The sequence below is a fragment of the Asparagus officinalis genome, chromosome 8 (genome assembly GCF_001876935.1).
Source record: "Asparagus officinalis chromosome 8, Aspof.V1, whole genome shotgun sequence".
NCBI lineage: Eukaryota > Viridiplantae > Streptophyta > Magnoliopsida > Asparagales > Asparagaceae > Asparagus > Asparagus officinalis.
The window spans coordinates 97,944,092-97,951,038 of NC_033801.1; positions in this window are offsets into that span (position 1 = coordinate 97,944,092).

Genomic DNA, 6,947 nt, shown 5'->3' on the forward strand with positions numbered 1-6,947 from the left:
AGCAATGGTAGAAGGGTAGAATGGTAACTTAGGCCGAGTGTGAGCTGGCGACCAAGTTAGCCTCTGCTTTGCAAGTGTCCGCCGATGAGTGGGGGGAGGTCACTTTGAGGTTTAATGCAAAGTGATTGGGGGTGTGTGGTGCTGGCGTGGTCCCATGTATCATAAAGATTATTGGGGGCAGAGGAATGATGGCGCCCATAATGCATTTAATGGTATTTACTGCGAGATGATTGGTCAACAGTGCACAGGAGGGGGCTCGAGGCTTGAGGCATTTCGTCGTCTTCTGACTCATCCGGATGTCAAAAAGTACCTCCTCTTGAGTCGCCCTCGTATGTTGTCGACTGATTAGTCGGCTGAGTGGAGTGATTAAGCAGTGAACTTAGCCGGGGGACAACATGTAATGTCTTTCAGGTCATCGACATGTAACGCCTTTTGAGTCGTCCTTGCAAAATGTCAGTGTGTCGAGTCGACCGGATTGAGCCTTTGATTATCCTGAAATGCTAACATGATTATGTATAATGTGGGACATTTGTCTGTTATTAATTAAAGATTATTTGTCATCACTAAAACGGCTATAACTGTTGGTCTCTTTTACTTGGAGCCGGCCTAGGACGGGTCCGAGTGAAATATAACAGTTCTCGCTGAGTCATGTGAGGCATTAATGTGGGATCTGAAAAGTTCTTTGGATGCGAGATGGCTGACGTCAACGAATTCTTTTCAACTGCTATCGCTTCGTATTTCATGCGAGATTGCGGACTATTCAAGGTGAGCACGCTTTGTCTCGATTTGAGAAGAGATGCTTCGAGTTCTAGAATTAGTCTGGACTGTCAGCTAGGGTTTAGCTCGTCTATTGAGAACTGGCAGTTAGAGCCCTAGTTGTACCATAAATAGGGTAGTAGTGGCGAGGGAGCGTTTATTGCTTTTTGAAATTTTGAATTCGAAGTTGTCAAGTGCTCCGATCATCTCTTCCAACAACGGTTCATAGTACTAATAGCGACCTCTAGTCTCAACGTTAGGCAAAAAATGTTGGCAGGGATCCATTCCAAGGTGACACTACCTCAAGTTAGATCTCTCCACGGGAAGTATGATAACCCCCGCTGTTATGAGCTAACGGGGCCGACTAGATCACAGGTAGTTTATGACCATGACAACAGTCGGGCTCCCCTCTATCTGAAGCATTTGGAATTTCGCTTGCGCCTGCCTCTGCACATCTTCCTCCGCCTCGTGTTCACGGCTATAGCGGTGTCGCCGATGCAAATGAATCCAAACGCTATTGTAATGTTGGGGGGGTACATGGTAATCTGCAGATGGCTGGAGGTTGAACCGTCTTTGAATGTGTTGGGTCATCCAATTGATGTTAAAGTGCACCAAAAAGAAGAACATTACCATTTCCAAGCGTTGGGCAAGTTTAGGGTCATCCTTGACCTTCCTGGCTCGAATAGAGATTAGAAAGAGAGATTCGTCTGGGTCTTGAGAGACGACTTAGAGTTAGGCTACTCCCATTGGCCAGAGATAATAAGGGAGGCCCTGACAGTGGGGAGACTGTCGGATGCGAAGAAGCAAGCTCTAGATCCTATCAAAGCGTATGTCAGCTCTTGTAAGATGGAGCATCTACTTGACAACTCTGTTTTGAGAGTTGCTGGCATATCCGCTACGGCCAAGGATGAAGAGAGGGTGGCCAGGCTAACTGTCCCTGATGAGCAGGTTAGGCGCCTACAGCTTCGCCTGTCGAGCCTCAGGAAGGACCACCGACAAGGCCGGCAAAACGCCTTCGCCAGAACTTGGCCACTGGGGGGGAGGCTACAGGGTCTCGCGCTCTAGTTGCCGACACACCGATTGGGTTGAAAGACCAGAGCCCTCAACCGCTCAAGCTGTGAGAGCAAGGAGGATACCTCGGAAGGTCAATAGCCAGAGACCGGGATGGGTGGCTGAGGCAGTCAAGACCAAAGTCATACACCTAGATGATGGGTCTTAGGCTTTGGAAGAGGGAGAAGAGGTGCATCTTGAGGCTAGGGTCGAGACCGAAGCTCAGACAGAGGAGGAGAGACCTCATGTCGTTCCATCTGAGCTAACTTGTAGCCAGGGAAAAGAGCCAGTCGCGGAGGAGGCGGTTCCTTCGAGTTTTGTATATCCTTATCATCATCGGGTTAGTGAGATCGACACGGAGTCTTGGGAGACGACGAGGACGCTGTTGATTAGGCCTTTAGGTGTCGGTCCTCGACATACTAGGGAGCCCTTGTTAGGTCTCTTTTTTATGATGATTTACAAACCTCATTATAGGTACTAATTGCTTGTTGAGTGATATAATACAGGATGTACTTTGTCAAGCAATTTAGTGCCACAATTGGAGGTTGGATGGATTTTACGCTATAACAATGACATCCAAGGAGGTGGAGACAAGTTGATGAATAAGAGCCTTCAAGTGCAATATATATTTCAAGAGGAGCTTCATCAACAATTAGCAAATATCAAACTCAAGACTTGTATTCATATGTAAGAGATATTTGCATATTTATTTTCTCTCTAGTACATAATGTAGGCAAGAATTTTAGTAGATAACATTTGAAGCTATTGAGAATCACATACACACACTTGTGTTTTTAACCATTTTACAAAATAATGAGTTTTCACAAACGATAAATGAGATTTCAAAAAATTTCTTCTCAAACATGTTTGTTTTCTTGTTTATAATCATTCCCCAAAATTTTACTAATTTTAGAGTTTATTTATTATTTTATTTTGAATTTACAAAATTAGATTTTCAACTAAAAACCTGTGTCTGGAAGTATCCATTTCCGGTTGACTGGGCTTTACCCGTCGATCGACCGGTCGGAGGGTCTATTTACAGACCCTGTAGACAATCGATCATCAGTCGACCGACACATAACATTCGGTCGACCGATGGCGTAGGTTCAGTCGACAACATTGTCGGTCGATCGAATGAGCTCGAGATTTTCTAGTCTACCAACGATCATCTAGTCGGTCGACCGGCCATGGTCTATCGGTCGACCGAAAGTACTGTAACAGTCAAATTTCCAAACTCTGGTATTTTGGGGATTTTGTTATTTTTGATGATTTTCTTGGGTTTTAGGCTATTGTTTTAAGTGCCTATATATATTTTCCGGACCCCATTTGTTCAGCAACCAAGCAAGCTAAAAAAATCCCTAAGTTTGTTTCTTGTGTGTTTTTGATCTCAAACTTTCATCTCTTTAAATTACAACTTTTCACTTTCAAATCACACAAACCCCAAGCTTCATTTGTCATCTCTCAATCCTTGCTATAGGATATTTGTAAGAGAGATCTCTTTCATCAATCTTGTGTTGTGGAGAACTTGATCTCGAGGAGATCACTTTTGTAGTGAGGTTGATCTTGTGGAGATCATTGTGAAGAAGTTTTGGCTTCCAAACCGGGTGTGATTAGTGGATTTACCATCGGGAGAGGTGGTCGGGGACGTAGGTGGAGAGGACTGAACCTCGTGAACATATCGAAACTTCATTTGAATAACTATTTTCTAACCCTCTCTCTCTCTCTCTCTCTCTCTCTCTCTCTCTCTCTCTTATTTATTGCCATTGTTCTTAATTGTGTCTTGTATTGCATTGAAATTCATTAATTGCACATTTATTGTTTGAGTACCCTATTCACCCCCCCCCCCTACCCCCAGGGTAATTTTCGATATCAACGTCTCACTGTTGACCTTCTATGTTTGATGATCGGCAAGATGTTGTGTCATCGGCGGTTGGACCTACAGCTGTCGTCACTTTGATGCGCGGGTTTACGGGTGGGGGTGGGTCCTTGCGGGTCCCGCAGTCGGCTTGACCTAGGGGGTATTATGAACTCGATCGAGTGTGTGATGCACTGTAGTGTTGGATCTTACGGGTTAGACGCGTTCGCACATCGGCGATTAGCGTTGACCTACAGGGTTACGCGTTGACCGGATGCCGTTGTCTTTATAGAGGGGTTGAAGTTGCGCACATTCTGTGGATATGGGCCTTGACTCTCTCCATTATGCTTAGCACGAGTACCTTTGCGTCCATATGAAGCTATGTTTAACCTCTCTTAAGGTGTTGGTTATGCAAGTTTGGTAGGGTCCTGAAATGCTCATGGGTCAGCTGGAGCAAAGAGCTCGGACTCAAATATTGAAGAAGTTGATTCAGTTGGTGACGGATAATTACTGAATCATACCTCTCCGACGTTCTCGCTTCAATACTCAAAATCACGACCGGTAGAGATGGAGGCTCGCCAAGCCAATGTGGGGGGCAACTTCGAGGAAGCCCTCAAGGAGCTGTCAGCCAAGGAGCAGGAATCAGTCGTTTGGCGGTGAGAGATGGAGGTTTGTGAGCAGATGATCAAGGAGATCAAGTGCAAGCTTTAAGAAAGTGCCAAGAAGGCGAGGCATTTATCCTGGAAGATCACACAGGCTTTGCAAGATAAAGACTGTGCCCTGGCTCGGTTTGAGGTCGAGTGCCAAGCTGCCCAACATACTAGGGGTAGGTGTGAGGACACGGAACGGGCCTAGATGGTCATGGAGGAGTATCGTTGGTCGAAGCCCAGAGTCAGATTACCTATGTGGAGTCATAGGCCTATCGGTCTGAGGTCATGGAGGAGTATCGCCAAAGCATTTTTGGCAAAGTAGAGGTGTTGATCACTTGCAAGGCGGGGTTCGACTACTTTAAGGCTCAACTCTTGGCCGAGATGAGGAGTGTCTTTGATCGCTTTCACTATCCTCCACGAGTCACCAGTTGTCTGGACTCGCTCTTGGAGATATAAAGCCAAAGTGGGGGGGGCTCAACCTGGGTGAGGAAGATTAGGATGAGAGATCAGACAAGGGGGTCGACAAAGGCCCCGTTGAAAGGGCCGATGCAGAAGGGAAGGGTTCGGCCAGGGAGACTGGCGAGGGCTCGGACTAAAAGAGGGGTGACGGGGCTGAGCGAGAAACGTGCTCGACTCCTTTGCCACCCTCCGCCATCACTTCCCTACCTTTGACTCCGGGGGCTAACATGGATCTCTCCTAGGTTTCACACTTTAGCTTAGGACTTTATATTGCCTTGGAATGCCTTGTACATGCCATAACTTGTAAATATTTTTGAAAGATATGACTAAAAAGGGTACTTTTTGGTTACTTTAAAACTTGTCTTGAATTAGGATCCATCTATTGTTATTTGCCTTAATTATTCGTCAAGTTGTTGTTGTGAGACGATTAAAAGCCTTGAGTCTCGAGTCGTCCACTATTGGTCTTGGTGCCCATGCCACATTCATAATGATCTAGCAGTTGTAGTGATTTATGTTTTGGAGTTATGAAAATGAGGGTGAGCACTTGAATTAGAGCCAGTCGTGTCAACTTCTAAACGTCCCCTAACTGGTCATATGAACTGCCGAGTAAAATAGGCTTAGCGGCGAGACATAGTTTCATAAAGTATGGGCGCCTCCACTGTTCGAGTCGACTTCATGAAGGGTTGACTAGTACTGCGTTCATGTCGGTCACGCAGGTTGTCGGCTCATAGGAGGGACAAGTCGTGTTGACTGTGAACTGAACCATTGTAATTTTGGTGAGTTCCAAAGCACCATTATTAGGCAGGCGAAAAGACACTATTGAAAAGACTTTATAATGTCATTGATTAACAGCTAACATTATAGTTTCACTTTTTGTGCAGAGCAGTTGTGGAGTAAAAGGGGGTGGCACCTTGTTTTTTGGGATGCCCATTGAGATTTCAAGGTTGATCTCACTCGCTTATTTTGAATAGGGGTGGTCATTCTGATTTTTCCACGTGTCTGTAAAACCCCAAAAAATTTAAATATTTTATGATAAATAATAATAAATATATTATACATTTATAAATAATATATTATGATATTTGAGTATGCTAGGAATTGAATTGAGATCAATTCAATGTATATATGTATGTATATAAGAGCAAATGCACATTTCATGCTCGATGTATAAATCTGGAAATCTAGTTAAGAGTTTATGTGTTTTACATATCATTTCAGTTAGAATTTGGAAAAACTCAAAAGACCAAAGTTGTAGGTCTCTTCAACAGCTTTCCAACGAATCTTAGATCACCTCATTCCGAGGTCGTATCAGAAAGTCAGCCAGATGTCATCGTTGTTGACAAAGCTTCCCCTCCTAGGCCAATGGAGGGTAATTAGGCAGTCGAGCCTACCAGTGTTATCATTCAGGCTGAGGAACCGGCTAACCAGGCTTCCTACAAATGCTAACTCATAGGCCGGGTAGGGAACTTGCCCAGACGACGACAGCTTTCAGAGGGGGTGGTCCCTTCCTAACCTGTTGATCCTCCATGTGCTGAGGGTGCCCCTTTTATTGAAAAGTGGCTTCTGCTGGCCTTTCCTCCACTGTGTCTCTGAGCTTGACACCCAAGTATGGGATGAGCTCAGATATAAGCTGATTGGAGAGACGGGAGATGGTTGCTCCCACCGGGAGGTGCTCGAAGAGGGTGATAGGATTGTCACCCAGAGGCCTCTCAACAAGGAAAGCTCGGTCTTAGAGTTGAGTGTAGCTCATGTTTAAGCATTGGAGCAGTTTTCCCTCTCTAGGGATGTAGCGATGCTGATAGAGGTGCTAAACGTGGGCCTGCACCTGGCTCTAAAAAGCTACTTGCTGCGATGGGCTTTGATCGAGCAGGAGCTATTTTCTTGGCTTTCTTTCATATATAAGCTCCCCTCTAACTTTGAAAAGGCCTTGGGCGAGGAGAAAAAGGCTAGGGCGGTGGCAAAGGAGAAGGCCACGGCCTTGGAGGCTAACTTGAAGCGCAATGAGGGCAAATGGCACCGAGAGCTAGAGATAAGGATGACACGATTAAAGGAGTCCAGGGGCACTGCACCAAGCAGTCGGCCACTATTAAGAGGCTCAAAGAGGATTTGGCCGAGCTCCAGAGAGACATCAATCATCTGTAGCAAGGAATCCCTGAGTGGGATAGCCGAATCAAGTA